Source organism: Oxyura jamaicensis, chromosome 5 (assembly GCF_011077185.1).
Source record: "Oxyura jamaicensis isolate SHBP4307 breed ruddy duck chromosome 5, BPBGC_Ojam_1.0, whole genome shotgun sequence".
Classification (NCBI taxonomy): domain Eukaryota; kingdom Metazoa; phylum Chordata; class Aves; order Anseriformes; family Anatidae; genus Oxyura; species Oxyura jamaicensis.
The window spans coordinates 2,602,984-2,619,938 of NC_048897.1; the positions used below are offsets into that span (position 1 = coordinate 2,602,984).

A 16,955-nucleotide genomic window follows, 5' to 3' on the forward strand; every position below is an offset into this window, starting at 1 on the left:
GAACAGTAAATTAAAATGGAACACAACCTTTTTATGTTGAACGTACAGCAGCTGAAAGCTTAAGCTTCTGTCAAACACCACAATTATTGCATAAAGCATGTTTTCCAAATTCAAAATTCGGAATGATTGATTAACTAAAAACACAATAATTAACATGCATGTTAGAGGAAGCCAGAAATTATTTATACAGTATTGTTTAGCTTAGTGTACATTCAAGAAAACTTGATATCCTGATTTTTTTCCAGGACTTCCAACTGCACAAACTAACACTTTCTGGGTACCTGATTTTTAAGTTATTTCTTGATGTAGGTTTTTCTGCTTTAGGTAGCTCTGTCCCTTCAAGTGGAGTTCTGCCTTGTGTACATTTCATCTCTCCTGTTTGTGAACCAACAATGTGGTCAGAATCACCATTTTTTTCTCTTGCCGGTATCTTGTACCTTTTTTTGGCTATTGTCCCTTCTTTGTCTTCTTTTCTTCTTTGCCATATACACATTTTAATTTATTGATATAGTAATGTATTAAGACACTGTAGGAAGTATAATCTCTGTCTAGTAACTATTGCTACACACTGTGGTGTAACCCAGGCTGTTGAAAGATGCTGCCAAATGTGATGAGTTTAATGACACAATATAAAGAAGTATATAAAAAAAAAATCAGGTTTATAGCATGGCATCCCTGTCAGCTCTTGTTTTACTTGACAGTCTGAGCAAGAACAAGGGTTACACAAGCCCATTAAAATAGTAACAATATAGTGCTGCTTTGCACACAGACTTTTATCAAAATATGTTTTGTAAAACTGATTATATTCGACAGCTAACCTGCAAATGGACGCTGACTGGCAGGTAAAATGACTGAAATGGCTTTAATTTTTGTACGGTTGTAATCAGATCATGATCCACATCAGCTTGTACCAGAAGAAGGGCAAAGATTTTAATTCACATTTTCTTTGTTCTTGCTTGTGTCTGGACTGTTCAGGACTGTATGGGGACCAGGCAGACCACCGAATCTGCTTTGGTATCCTCACAACATCTCTTTGTATAATCTCTATTTTGAGTTGATCCAGCTCTGTTTTAAAAGTAGGTAGTATTTTGATGTTACCTGCAAGAGACAAAATGGAGTTTGTGGCAGATATGTTTATGCAGAGTGGAATAATTGAACTGAAGAAAAAGTTGTCTGTCTCATAAAGGAGTCAGAACGTACATCCTGAGTCTGCAGCACCCCTGGAAACTCACCCAAAATTTCAGAGGCAAGTTCACACACAAAGAAAGACTTTGTGGATCTGGTCTTTCTACATCTTCCTAGTGATGCAAATGCAATGTGGTGCTGTTGCTAGATGTTCTCGTTATTCTTCTTCTCACAATTACCAACCAAGGAACTGTTGTGTTTGTGCATGGATATGCACTATTTGCAAGAGCCGTCTGTGGAAAATAAGCTCTATGTCTTTTGAAGAGGTGTGCGTTCTTCCTGTTAAACCCAGCATAGCCCCTTGAATTTTACAATTAATAGCTGCATATATATTTCAAGGAAAAATGCTTCTTCCTTTTGTGGACCTCCTTTTTAAAATTACCTCTGCACATTGCCTCATATAGGCAAATACAATCTTTTCTGTCTGTGAACATGGAAAGACTTTCTGCGATTAAAGACAATTTTTAGGCAATAAAGGTAAGGTCTTTACAAGTAGAAAAGGAGTGATCATGGTGTTTCTCCTGGAGTCTGGCATTCACTTATAACTAAGCGTAAATTGTCAGGCATTAGATCCTGTAATAGTAGGTTTTTCCTCTGTGTGGAAGTAGAACAGAAAAGCTGTTGCAGGCTAGCTAGCATGCCTTGAATTTGTCTCCTGCTTTCTTGTATGCTGAGTACCTGTTGCAGCACATGAAAATGGTTTTATACCATACCACCTTACAAGTTTTTGTCACTGTTTGTGTCATTACATATCTTGGTCATGAATAATGTAGCAAGATAAACTTGGGGTGATGATACCTTAAATTCTAAGCTGTTTTGTATTCTGTGTATCAGGTGAAGTGTGAGGAACTCTCTGGGATTACATAGCAATCAAGCAGTTAGTCTGACTGTAAAGTTACTAGACTATTAGGCTGGGCATTTACTTGTGTTTCAAATTGGCAATTGAAGGTATTTTATATGATTAAAAAAAATGCATTTCCAAGTTTTGCCATGTCATGACTGCGAGGGCTGTCCTGTGATTTAGCAACAAATTAAAAAACAGTTTTATTCCGTAGTGTGCTGTTCTAGGTTGGACAGAGGGAGGTAGGTGGTTAAGCTTAACATTACACAGCAAGGAGGAGGTCAGGCTCTGCTTACTCAGAAATGGATTACTGTTGTTTTCCTTTCACACCAAGACTAAAGGCCCAGCTAGGCCAGTGCTCCATTTCCAGTGCTGGCAAAACACAGATGCCTAGGGAAGAACGAGGAAGGCTGTTACAGTACTTCCCCTTATTATATTCCTGCACTCAACTGTTTTCAACTCTGGCACTTCGTGGGCTGCATGTGGTTTTGAGGTATGTCGTAACCCTTAGGAGACCTCTCCCTGAGCCCCTGTTGGCTTTCTCATCTGCAACGTCTCAGTGGGAAGGAGTTGTACAGGCCCACCACCTGTCCCGTGAAGGACACCTGGGTTTGCTTCGGACCAGGCTCCTGTCAGCTGCTTCTCTTTTCCTGACTGGAGAGGGCTGGCTAACTCAAATCCTTCTCTGCATGGAGATCGTCCCTGTCACCTTTCAACATTACTGCTAAATTAGAGTCCATTGCCCTTCAGTGACGAATTATTTAGTAGCTTTTTTTTTTTAGTCAATCCCACAGCTATTACATGAAAACATCTCTGTATATTCCTGTATACCGGTGTGTCTGATTCTGAATTGGTACAGTTCTATAAGTGCTCATTTCAAAGATGTGTCTGTTAGAATCACAGTCCCATTTGCTCTAGCATTTGTCTTTCTGTTTATTATCTGTGATGTAAATTTGATAGGTGGGTGGAGATTTTTACAACCTTTCCAGCCTGCTTTAAAAATAATTGAAATTTAAGTGTTCAGAACAATCTCTCTGCAGAATTAAATGATAAAGAGAGGTTTGTAACACAAAGTAGAGCTGTACTTTTTTCTTTTTGAATTGAGGCCTGGTTTCCCACTGAATTTGGTTGAATATTACTGCTTTAGTGTGAAGTAGTCATAGCAGTGATGAGGGTGGACACACAACCTCTATGGATGAAGGGTCCTTGAAATTGTGCGCATTTAGGAGGAACATCGAGTAGCTTTTAAAGTAAATAGGAAGTGAGACAAAGACTGTAAAATGAGAAAAGTGAAGCCAACCGAATGGTTTAGACAAGGAGTCTGCGGAAGAAACAGGAAGAGGTATAGGCATAGCCTGACTTTTTCCCTACTGTATTAAAAATCAGCATGCAGATTCTTCATCCAGGGAGCCATGGAAAGTCAAAGCTAAACCCAGCAAACTGCTTCAGTGCTGGGCAGCGTGCCACCAGGCAAGGCTTGTTCCATCACGCCTGAAAACTGACAGCTAGAGCTCCAGGGAATAACAGCATTGCAGTCAGTGTTGCAACAATCCAGGCAGCAGCAAATGAGCCAGCAAACGGGGCATGGAGCTGGCACTACTTTGCTTTGCAGAGTTGGTCAGTCTTATTGTGTGCACTCAGTATACAAATATTAACTCTGATCTACACCTGTGCACTTTTTCAATAGTTCGGTGAGTCATCCACAGCAATCACCCAATAAAGAGTTTGTTTACGAATTCTGAACAAGATAGCTTTCAGCAGGAATCAACTCATAAAGCTGAGTTTTACTTTCAGACCTGTCATATGCCAAACTGGATTTCACATTAAAGATATCAAAGAACTGTGTCATTCATGGATGGATGCCTCTGGAGTCGAATCTTCTGCCTTTCTGAAAGAGAAATTTGGCTTCTTTTTGGCCTAGTAAACTTCAGACAAAAGATGGCAGCCTGAAGAATTAGCTGACGTACTGTAGTTCCTGTTCACTCAGAGGCCCAGAGGTCCAGTTTCAACCAGCTTATTTTGTATAAGCAATGAAATCAAAGGTTGATCAGGGCTATAGACTCTCATACTTCAGTAATTAAATGTCTGTAATGACAGAAAATGGAAGGGAGATGCTTGCTCTGGGAGGCAGGTTATTTGGTAACTGCTGGTGGCAGAACCTTCTTAGGTTCTTCTGTGAAGTACGTAGCGTGCAATTCCTTTGCTGCTTACAAATACGAAAATATGTGTCTGCTGCAGAAGTGGAGCAAGTGTGTTTCTTTACAATAGGTCTGTTAGTCTCAGCTTCACTGGGAACTGTAGAGCCCCCTGTGCTGTTTTCAACAAGCACAAGGAGCGCCAGGAGGCTCAGGCAACCCACAGGATGTGCAGAGCGTGGCGTGTCAAGGGAAGCAGCTCTGTGGGGCTCGGAGCCATTCATGCTTGAGCGTCGGGATTATACTTATGTTGTTCTGTGTCCACGTTTCTAGCATTTTCCTTAAGAAAATTGGTATCCAGGGAGTCTTCCCTTTCTGCGCACAGAGCAGTGCTTTGGGAAGTGTAGCTTTGTGTTCTGTTTCAGCTTCTAAACCGACTCAGGTCTGAGGTAACTGAGGTCTGTTATGCAATGCCATCCGTGTAACAGCTAATACTTTTAGCTGTTCACCCTGCAGGATCCCAGAGCATTTTCCAAAATAATATACAAGTGTCATTTACTGAGCCCTGTATGGGGTTTATTAAATAAGATACATCTTCATTTTACATACAAATAAATATGCCACCTATTCATTAAAACCTAAAGTCACAGCCTACATAGTGTGAGTCTCAGTAAGAATTGAAGGGAGTTGACATTGCTGGACAGTATAAAATCTATGCAAATGACATATGAACCAATGGACCTGTTATTAGTCAGGAAAGGCCCCCAGGAATAGGGTGTGTTGGGAAAGGGCAGAAGGGCAGTGAAATTTTCTGTTAAAAAAGCTCACCTGCACTCACTGAAGGTTTGAACTTCTCAAACAAAATCCCCCAATACAATTAAAACCCTCCCAAGATACCAATAAAAGAACATTTTTTTTCCTGCCAACAGAGAGATAAAACTTGGCAGTAAATTCTGACAAAAATCCAGTACCCAGTATTTTTTATAAGGAACCTGTAGTGTCAGTACTTATTACATCCTGTTGCTGTCCTCCAAGAGCCACTGTCTGACGATCTGAGAGTTTTTATTGCAAATGTTGGCTCTTTTCCTTTGACATGGTTCTTATCTCGCCATTCTGCAGATGAGAGTGGGAGAAGGTAATGATGAACAGACTAATAAAGCTAATCAAAGTTCACACAACAAATTGACAGCAGCATTGATAGGAGAAACAAGGCGTCCTGATTCCAGTTCATCTGCTGTAGCTGCATTCATTTGTATTGGTAAGATATTTCTTGGACAGAGTTTACCTTGCCAGGTTAATGTGTTTAAGATGTGTCAGGTTTTGTGCAGCTGTGTGTGAGAGACACGGGTTGTCCTGCAGAACTTCACTTGTATAGCGTAGCATTGTGTACTTGCTCTCAGAGTAATAGCATTGTATTTTTGATTTATTTTGTACAAAATTTCAACAGTAGCAAAAAAAAAAAAAAAATGAATTGAAATTCTGGAGAGATTAAGTAGAAGAGTGAACTGGAGGAAAGATACCAGGAGAAGAAATCTTGAACAATTCTCCAGTGTTGGTGAAGCTGGTAGGCCCACCTGCTGACTGGAGCAGCTGGTCTTACCAAAAGACAAGTTGCATGACTACCCCACGCAACGAACAAAGGCCACTCCACATCCTTGTCTTTCTTGTAGGAAGGAGACTACGTAAAGCTTTGAGTAAGCAAACGGCTTGAAGGTTTCTCTTCACTAGCTGTCAGTGACCATTTCAGTCAGCAGGAGATATTGGGTTCGTGTGAGCTGGCATTTTGATACATTTGCAGCTATTAACATAGAGATTTGAAATGTTCTTATACATGCTTATGTTCTGATTAAGAATACTTAGGACTGTGTAACAGTTGCTGCTAGTGTCAACACCGCTCCCATTTCAAGAGGTGAAATGGTCAAAGGTTTCACCTGTTTTTATAGCTGTGTTGCTGGTGAGAGAGGGAGGTAAGGCTGGCTGCCACAGAGAACTCAGGGAGAGCCATTGGCAGATGGGATGTTGCTGGCATCATTTGCTGAGATGAGAACAGAAACTGGTTTGCTCTTTCTGGGTGCAGAGCATGTTGGGTTAGTCTGCGGGCTGTGCTCCTTTCTTTCCAAGAGGTGCTGCTGGTCGGCTTCTAGGACTCTGTCTTTAGTGGCTTCTGCCTCCAAATCTGTGTTAGGTTTTTGACTGTGTTGTTGATACATCTGTAATACATAGCAATGTGTGCCTATTTCCTTCATAACAGTATTATTTCATTCGTAAAGTGCATTATTTTATCTGTGCAAAGTTTTGCGTTACGCAGGTGTGAATGAGAATAAAAAAATAAAGCTTACAGTAATTGTTAGAGGTTTGAAGTCCACTTGGATAGTGACTATCCTTTATGGAGTGGCTATAGAGATACAACTGAATGAATAAAACATGCTATATAGATGCTGTTGTTCCGAGACCCAAGTTGCCATTAACACACTTTTTACAGATCAGTTTTCAACAGTTCCCTCACGTGGCGCTCCTGTCTCTGTTGTCACATACGAACTTGGCCGAAGGATCAACAGGAAATAGAAACATCAAAAGGAAATAATGATTTGCTTTAAAATATGTTTGTAAAAGATTATATAAACTTTTCATCCTTGATGTCTCCAATGATAGGAGAGCTAAGCTGTCTTCCACCCTTCCCTGGAGGCAACTTTTAGTTCAAACAAATAGCAAGTCTCACTTGAATATGATATAAATATATACAGTGTGGACTGCGTAAGATTGCTTGGCTGAAGTAAGCATGATAGAAAGTAGCGTAAAATACATTGCTACCCTACCAGGTGTTCTGTGGCCACTCTGCAAAGGTAAATTCAGTTAGGTGGAATTTGTAATAAATTTCAGTTCACCTTTGCAGATATAAGGCTACATAGATTCTATCTGGGCTTCTTCAGTCTGTCTGCCACCTGCGGTATACAAGAGAAGAGAAGAGAACAAAAAGAGGCTTTTCCATTTTGAGTCCTAATGAGAAAGCATGCAGTATGTCAGTGAGGATTCCTGATGTGGCAGAGCTCTCAAATAAATTGCTTTTCCCTAGATACCCTGTGCCAACCAAAATGTTGTGCCACCGTTTTAGACAAGGTGAATTTGGTGGTGACCAGGTCCTAAACAGATCAGTGTCCTGCTTCTTTTGGTATTGCTAAAAGGCCTTGTGGCAAGCCTGCCAGAACAGAAAGACCACTTAAACGATATCATACAAACATGATTAAATATTTTATCTAAGAGCGAGCAGACTTTTCAAAAACTAACTCTAGATAAGCAAAGCTGAAAGTGCTTCTGGTGGATTGGCAGAGATGCTATGAAGTCATCATTTGGACTGATGTGAAAGGTTAGTGATGCACATCAATTTCAGCCCCTCTTATTATGCAACAGAAGATTTTTCAAAGTTACAGGAGAGTCCAAATAATCTCTCTTTTTTTTTTTTTTTTTTTTTTTTTTTTTTGTAACTATATTGAATCTTGGTTTTATTTTCATTCCTTAAGGCTAGAAGTAATTGATTATCGAAAGAATCCAGAGAAGATTAAGACATGAGATAGCCAGTTCTGAAAGCTGGTAACAGTGCAGCAACCACTCTTTGGTGGAAGCAGCAAGTTGTGTAGCATCGCTGACAAAAGCTTGGTTTGTTTCTGCTGGCTGACACTTCCCTGGTTGCAGTGGGACACCACGGGAGCTTCTACCGGTGGGAACGCTGGATGTTACAAGCACAACCTTGAACAACTCTGACATTTGGCAGAGAGCCACTGCAGAAGGCAGAGTAGAGCGCTCACGATTGTCCTTCATTCCCTGCAAACTGATGTTTTCAACCAGCAAGAGTTTTTTTTTCCAGGGAAAATGGAATTTAATAATTAAGGAAGAAGGTCTTTTAAGAAAGAGATGCATCTCTCACTGTAGCAAGACCCATTCCCAGAGTTTTACCTCAGTTGCCTGGAAATATCTTGGCTCTGGGAATGCCCCTGTCCTTCTGGGAGCAGGGGGACAGAGCCAGTGCTGTCCTTGAGCAGGGCTGTGGCAGACGGAGAGCCCAGCTGCTGGGGTGGCTCCGTACTGCAGGAGAATTGCCTGGTCTAGTTCCCGCTGTTAGAAGCGAAGGCTGCATTTCTTTTCTGGTAGATAATTTATGATTGTGTGGAGGTTATTTTACTTCGGGAGATAAAGAAGTCGTACTTTATCCTTGTTCGTTAGCCACAGTCGTTGCTTTGTGCTGATGTTGCTAGAAAGCCAGCTGGAGGCCCTGCACATAACTTTTAATTTCCAGGTAGGATACAGTATCTAGTTTATCTGGCACTTGCCCGGAGGTAGATCCCTTTTCCTTAACGTACTTGCTAATGGAAGGAAAAACTGGTCATTCAAGTTACATGCGGAGCATGTGATTTGAGAATGGGCTGATAAGTAAATGGTACTGATAAATTGATTTTGCTTGCTTATTTGCTGCTTTCCCCTTTGCGCCAAGTACTGCTAGATGCAATAACAATGAAATGCCCACGGGAAATTTAAGAACTATTTCAACTGTAGCCACTAATGTGATAATAAATGCACAGAACTTAGTCAAAAGCAAAATAGAGTAATCAAACCTAATGAAAGATTAATTGAATTGAAGATGCTTGTCCTGACAGGTTTTGGTTTACAGGCATATTTACATCCAGAACTCAGCAGAGCTTCACGTGACATGCTGGGCCAGTCCTACAGACCATCTTTCTGCGGCAGATCTTTGATTAGCTGATCCTTTGAAAGTGTGTGCATAAACCATTGGCAAAGACAGTGCTGAGGAGGACAGCTGGGGTCATTGTTTGGGTAGGTGACAGTATTTTCCTTGTAAACCACAGATAAAGTGTTCCACAACTCTGTTTCAGGTTGTGAAATAGACCAGGCTGTTCTGGAGCTAAGTTTACCTCCACAGGAAGCCCATTGTTTGGAAAGCTGAGGGAGCACCGCACCCCTCTGCACACACAGATGCAGCTCTCTGATAAGCCCTGGTTCTCCAGCAGGCGTGAATACCTAGAAATGATCTGATAATGCTATTGTTATAGCTCCAATATTGAAAATCCTATAAGAAATGATAAAGGTGTTTACATGACTTTATTGGAGTAGGTAACTTGATCTGAGCGAGGAAGCAAATTAACAAGTAGGAATTACAATGTCCAGTCAAACGCAAAGGCAGGTCATCAATCTGGAATAAGTTACTGGAAGTGAGCAAGAATTGCAAATCCAAGGGCCAAGCTCTTCTTAAAGGAAAAGAATGGCCTTTTGTACTTAGCCTACAAAAATGCCTGACAGTCTGTCAGCTTTGTATTTCTCTGTAGGTGAATACAAAATACAAACTACCTGGAAGAAACATCGTTGTGTGGATAAGCATTCAAAAATAAATGCCACTTCCTCCTTGCCTCTGTCGGCAGAAATAGGATCTAGGAAGTAAAGCTAGAAAATCTTCATGTAAAAATGTGCTGTTGATGAACAAGCATATCTCTGCTGCTTCATAGAGGAACATAGTGTCTAGAAGATAGAGTTAATACAGCTTTATGTACTTTGGAGATCATGCAGACACTAAACTCTTCTGAGTGTCATGCGTTTGGTTATTATAAAATTAAAGCTGAACAAGGATTTCTTCAAATATTGTAGCCATTCACATCTTAATAATACCACATTTACGTATTTAGGTCTTGTAATCACTGATCAGCTCTAGTAATGCTGCTTTTCCTGGTCCTTTACACTGCAAAAATGACGAGTTTGTCTGTAAGGAGGTGTTAGCTTTTCATGAGTCAGAGATTCATGGAGACTACCTGAAACATGAGCATAAAGACCTCTTTCTTCTAGTCTCCATACACACCTAGACCAGCAATTCCGTTTCAGATTAGGTCCTACTGAAATAGTAGATCATATACAGTATGTTCTGCATTTTGGGGAAATTTGGTTGGAAAAGATAGTAGCAAAACTCTACTTTTGGTTGGGATGGAATTAATTTTCTTCATAGCAGCCTGTACTTATGCTTTAGATTTGTGACAAAAACATTGCTGTTAACAGAGTGGTGTTTTAGTTGTTGCTGAGCAGTGCTTGCACAGCTCAGCTTCTTGTGCAGCCCTGCCAGCGAGCAGGGGGTGCACAGGGAGCTGGGAGGGGACACAGTGGGGACAGCTGTCCCCAACTGACCGCAGGGGTATCCCAAACCATATGATCCCATGCTCGTCAATAAAAGCTGGGGGGGAGTTTGCCAGGGCTGTTGTTACTAAGGGGCTGGCTGGGCATCAGTCTGCTGGTGGTGAGCAGTTCCTTTCTGTTGCACTTTTTTTGCCCTTGGTTGTGTGTGTTTTTATTTATTTATTTGTTATATTTAATTGTATTTTTTCTTTTTAAACTGTCTTTCTCTCAACACAGGAATTTTCTAACTTTTGCTCTTCTCTTTCCCCATCCTGCTGGAAGTCAGTGAGCAAGTGGCTCACAATCACAACAATTTGTTTATATGTTACTCCTGAGTATTCACTTTCTGCAAAAAAAAAAAAAAAAAAGATTTAAAAAATATATATGCTCCCCTTGCTCCTTATGCAAATAGCTTGGCTAAATAAAAGTAGGTTTTTAGAGTAAAAGCTGAAGTCACATTCTTTTTGGCAGAGTAATCCTGACAGATTTGAAATTCTTATTCCAAAGCTTAAGGCGCTCCAAAAAAAAAAAAAAAAAAAGAGAGAGAGAGAAAATAATAATAATAATAAAAAAAACCTCGGAGCTTTGAAAATGCTAGTCCAAATAGTTGACAATTTATGAAACCAAGTATTTCTGCTCTAAGCAGCTGAAGTGGGATCTTACAGTGGGAAGTGTTGCGCAGACTTCGAGTGGCAGTTTTCACACTGCTGCCAGTCCAGCTTGGAGTGCAAATAGCATGGTTGAGCTTTAATCTTGAAGCATGAATCTTTAATCTCTTACTGTGCATAAGATAATCCAAAACACTTTCTAAGTATTTTGTATTTTAATTGCTCATCTGCATGGAACAACTGATTAAGTTCATATAAATGTTATTTATAGCTCTACTCTAAAAAATGCACATAGTGAAGCTCCTTTTGTCTTTGCATTTACAGTCCTGCCTCTCCAATGTTACGAGCAGATCGCCTCTGTTCTGCTGGGACGCACAGGCTGCTGCTGTGATGGTAGATGGTAGATCTGTCCCTGGTTCATTCACTCAGAAAAGATACCACTCTACAGCAGTATTAGAACATAGCCACAGGCACCTTTGATCTTTATTGAGCATCCACAGTGCGATTGTATCATTACGTGACTGGTGCAGCTCATTTTAATAGTGTTTGTACTTCTCTCCTTTTGACCTAAGTCTTGGCTTGCTATAAAACCAGTGTGTGGTCAGAAACAAAGTTGTATGCCACGAAACTTGTCAGAATTCAAAGTAAAGTATTGTAAAAGTGGAAGTGTCAAGAAAGATCAAGTTTACACTGATTTATATAAACAATTTATTCAAACGCTTTGGATACAGATAAACATTCCTTGTGCAATATTTGTTATGGTTTCACCTGCTTTAAGCTGGAAACCGAAAGTGTTTTGATAAATGGGACAGAAAAGTTTGTTGAGTTGATCTGCAGCTGCAAGTTCTTCTGTAAGTTATGCTGAAGTACTTATATCTTGCAACAGCAATGCTTCTTTATAATTCTAAACATTATTTTTTTTTCTCCACAGAGGAGGAACCATTACCTTGTACTGCACTTACTGTGACTGGCTATACCTGATAGCATTCCCTGGAAAATAAGAAATACGGATTTTGGTGATACACTTTCATTGATGTGGATGTAAGTCAGAGTAAAATTGTTTTTAAAATCTTCTTATAACATTACTAACTCACGTTTTATTCAATTACTTTAAATTCTGTTTTATCTGAAACTGAGATTTCAACAAGTACAAGATCAAATTTTAAGCCTGTGGAGAAAGCAAGAAAACTTCTGAGGGCCAGAAAAAGATATTTGAGAGACCCTCTAAAACATTCTTTAGAATAATAATAATAATAATAAAAAGATATCAATTTTTACATTAAACAGTGGATAGTATTCTTAGGCAATTTAAAGAAATTGTGTATTTAACTTTGTCAGTTTCTGTAATCTCCCTGCTGATAGTGCCTTAGTGCCTCGACCTTCCCTTAAATCCCAGTGGCACAAAACTGGACATCTTTGTGAGTGAAGTATTTGCAAAGTATATTGTAATAAATAAAAGGTGTACAGAAAGGCAAAGGTAACAAAAAACAAACAAAAAAACACAGAATGAATAATGAATATTCTCAAATCAGTTCCAGGATTTTTTTAAAAAAAGCTTTCTAGCACTAGTGATTCTTGCACTATGATAGCTAACAATTTTTTTTTTTCTAAAGATTTTGAGGTCATCATACAGCTCAAAGGGATAAGGATTTAAAAACTTAGGTATTTTTATAGGAGTTGGTGGCATCCCCTTGGACTCCTTTAGGACGCTAGGCTCTGTAGGTAGTGAAGAGCTGGAGACAGCTAACACAGGGAAACAAACACTTCACACAAGTAGAAAATCTGTATCCTCTGAGCATTAATCGGGGACTTCAGACTGTTTCTGTGTGTTTGGGGGGTAAAGTTAAACATCTTTACATTTAGTGTTACGATGCTACTCAGTAACTTCTGAGACAGGTGGCAGGATGTCTCACTGAAGTGAAACTAGGGTTTTCCTGCTGAGCTTCCACCTGCTATGTAAATGCACTTTCCTGCCAAATGAAGGGATGTATTGCCCTGATGCTAACGGATTCTGAGCCTGTATCAGTTAAAGGTAATGTATTAAGATTGTGAGGTTAAGAACTAGAAAATGTGCACTGCGCAACAAAACCTACAAGCCTCTATTTTAAAACTGCAGAATTGTTTAACATAATTTGCATAAGCATGAAAAGGTGGCACAGGTTCTAGTGTAAAATATCCCTTCTCAGATACGTAAACTTTTCCTGAATCAGTAATTTGATTCTTATTTACTGGGCTTTGTTTTTTTTTTGGGGGGGGGAGGGGGGAGAGAAGGCTCTAGGGAAATGTAGGAATATTAACAATAAGGCAGGCATTATTTTTTTATATATATGGAAATCAAAGAATTAACTTTGGAGATGATCACAGAGCTGGTCGCATAAAGGGGCTTGGATGTTGTGCCAAGTTGTGGTCTATTTGCAATATATGGCAGAGGAGACAGCTGGAGATGGGTCTCTTACATCTTTGGTGAATGCTCTAGCACTGGTCCATTGGATGGCACATAGCTTCACTGACGCTGCAGTGAAAGCAGCCACAGTCTTGATGCTACTTGGAGAATCCACATGTGCATGTGCTGCAGCCTCCTTTATCTGTGCAACTCAGTGTGAAGTGAGTTGAAAGTGAGTGAGTGAAAAATGTGAAGTGAGTTAGAAAAGAATGAAACATTTCTGGGGATGTTCAGGGAATATAAGCGATGAAAATGTAGGTGCTTTTAGACTTCAGAAACATATGTGGTTTAGTCATTTATGATTTCACTTTTGGCTAAATTTCACTTTAATCTTTGTTTGATTTCAAATTCATATTCTTGGCTTAGGCTTTTGCAGTCAGGAACTTAGATTAAAGCACTTGATTTTATTTATTCATTTATTTTTGTGTGAGGACAGCCTCAGCATAAATGTGTCTACAGATTTGGGTAGACTATATGATTTATAAAAATCCTGACCCTCCCACGCACAGCACATTTTTTTAGACTTGTTACTGAATTTGGTAACAGATAAAATTTGTGTGGTTGATGTTCCTCCTCTGGCTCCATGTGATGGCTCAGCCAGTGCTTAATGACTTTCACATATCAACAGCTTCATTAGCCATTGGAACTATATCTTTGCCTAGTGGATGACATCTGATTTGCAGAGCAAAAATTTGTTTTCAGTCTCATCTTCCAGATTGATATTTCTGTTCAGTTTACAGACCTTATTCTTGTGCATGCTTTTGGCAGTTGTGGAAAGACATCACTGCTATGCCATGCAATTGACCCATCTCATGTATTTGGACCACCTTCTTCTGAAAAGGGTGAATGTGCTATACTCCTTGTGTGTACGCAGCTTATCTAACGACTGGTATCTGAATCACCAGCTTTGCCAGGACATGGATATAATTAGGGATTCCCAACTCTAAAAACATTCCAGTGCTATTTGGTGAGTTGAACAATAGCCATGCAGCTCCACCAAGTATGTGCAGAAATAAAAACCCTACCAGTATTACTAGAAATCCTGTTAGCTCAAGTACCTGTAGCGTTTGCTGTAGTTTTAAAAATCACAGATCCAACCATTGCTGACATTCTCTTAAGGAAAAAATGTCTTTTAATTCTCATTAAAATTTCAATTAAAAAAACATGCTCAGTGCAAAGGGTAGATATGAATAAGGACAGATTGTGTAATAAGGAAAGCTGTGACAAGTTTTCATGCTTTTGACACTGATTGACATCAGTCGAGTCACTTAAAACAGTCTTCAGAAATGGATATTAGTTGTCTCTTGGGGCTATACGATTCTCAGAGAATTTGAAGAACTAGAGCTCAAATTTTTTGAATATGCCCATCAACAACAGCTTCAAATAACTTAATGAGGAGAAAGTCTTTCTATGCTGAACCATTACTATGAAGACAATCAAGGGTATCAGAGTATCCCTAAACTAAGGCTCTGACCCTATGCCACTTGACGAAGGAGCTGTTGTTGGAGTCTCAGGTGAGATTCCACACTTAATGATTTTTTGTGGTGAAAAGAATTCAACTACCGGCCTTTTAGTCTGATTTGGGAAATGTACTTCTAAATGTACATATCTACTGCAGCATTTGTAAAAAGTTAGCGCTTTGTAAGAACATTTCCATCAGTTAGCTTTTCATCTCTCACTCCTCATTTCATTTCATTTTTCTCATTATGTCATGGCTTAGCACTGCTGAGGTCACCAATTCTATCACCTCTAAATAAAAATGAGGCTTATAGCAGTAGCTGTTAAAGCATGGTTAGAACTGGAATACAAATAGAAATAACTCCTGAGTGTGCAAGTTAAGGGCAGATTGATGACATTTCATCCACTGGTATCTCTAGTGGATACCAAGTCAATCCTAGTAGTATACTGTGTTCTTTGGTTTAAGATAGCATGCCTATAACACGGAATATAATGGACTTGGAAGCAGATAAACCAGCAGTAGTATCATTATCACATTAAGTAATCATTTGAAATGCATTTAATTTCACACCATAGTAAGTACTGCTGAAACCACCACAAGCATATTAATGAAATAGCCCATTTATTTCAGCCTTGATTTTCTGCCAGTTTGTGGACATTGTATCTCAGAAGCACTCACATGGAATGTACCCTAATATTTTGTGGGTTAGGGGGCAGATTTATTTATGTCTATAAAATAGTAATTTCCAGACAGAGAAGACCTATTATGAGAAGCTCTTCAGTTTTCAGATGCCTCCCTGGACAATTTTCATTCAGAATCTTGCTTTAGGTGAGATCCTCCAAGTAAAGGCAGTCTGTGGTTAAATGTGTCCTTTGGAAAACCGTGCCCCTTAGTTTCTGGGTTATTTTGATGCAACTTCCTTCCCTTACCTCCACTGCATGCACTTTTGGCCTTTCTGCATGTCTTTAGACTTTTCAAATGTTTTTGAGTTGTTTCACTGATTTTTTTTTTAATTTTTTTTTTTTTTTTTATCTTTGAAGGGGTGGTAGGTTAACAAGTTTAAGTTTGTTAACGATTGTTCAGTTTTTATTTTTTCCTTATGCATGTATTAGCAGTAGTTTACTGCTGGATCTACATCACCTCTGTAAGCTGTTTTGAAGCAGCAACCCCTTTGTTCTTTTAACTGTTTAAACCTTTGTATCTGACCCAGTGGGTTTTGGAGACCAAGTCCTTGACTGCAGGCATTACTGCAATATAATTGTTAGTTATTATACTAAGAACTGTCAGAGTAATAGGGACTAGCAGCAGCAACTCAATATTTGAGAGCCATTGGCAATCTGCTTACTGTTTCAATTTCTAAACTAATCTCTTGTATCATCAGTTAGGAATTAAAACCTAAGGGAAAAGAGATACATTCATTAGTTTTGCATTTCCAGACCTCTCTGGAAGGTTGCTGCGGGCAGAGAACTTTATAATTCTTCTTTCTGTCCCCCAAACAATGCTTGCAGCAACTGTGACCTGAGCTCCACATGAGCAGACAACTGGCCCATGCCACGCAGTGTCAAAAGAGGAAAACCAGAGCCAGTTCCATAGGTCTTATAAGCACATTTGTGAACGTTTATTAATTTTGGACGAAAAAAGTGAGGGTTCAGGTGGAACAAGCTGGAGAAGACGTGTGAACAAATACGTGGTGGAGCGCTGATGTGCAGGACGGCTCTTCTGAGACTGGGAGGGCTTCTAAGGAGGGCGTGATACAGTTACAAAGATGCATCCCTGCCAGCTCTGGCTTTTACCCAAAGCAGGGAGCTGGGAAACAAGCTCCTGCTGCCTTCCCCCCTCTGCCACCTCATCTCCCAGGAACAGGAGACGCTCGGACTGCGCGTTACCAACTTGGGAAAGGCGCCCTGCTTCCACAGCTGAACGCGCAGTGAATCAGCTTGCGGCGTTAAACGCCCTGAAATGCGGCATCTGCCTGAGCTCCGCGGGCTTTGTGTGCGCTGAGGAAACGTTTCGGGTGCCGGGACCGGGTGCAGGACCGGGCGGGGTGACCGCCTTACAGGGGCCCGGCCAGCTCCGCCCGGGGCTTTGGGGCGGGGGGGGGGGGGGGGGGGTGCCG

General features: G+C 40.2%; 1 protein-coding gene across 3 annotated transcripts in view; it reads left to right on the forward strand.

Annotated features, from left to right (window-relative positions):
• The first annotated feature begins 8,973 nt into the window (after positions 1–8,973).
• The window catches only part of FUT8 (fucosyltransferase 8), a 105,335-nt gene continuing 97,353 nt past the window's right edge, over positions 8,974–16,955 (forward strand). For 2 of the 3 annotated variants that reach the window (XM_035328238.1, XM_035328241.1), the window contains exons 1-2: positions 10,319–10,450; positions 11,869–11,978. The gene's annotated coding sequence lies outside the window, so the exon portion shown is untranslated. Of the gene's footprint in view, positions 8,989–10,318; positions 10,451–11,868; positions 11,979–16,955 lie in introns of those variants that run through there. The other variant, XM_035328239.1, reaches the window with a different exon arrangement.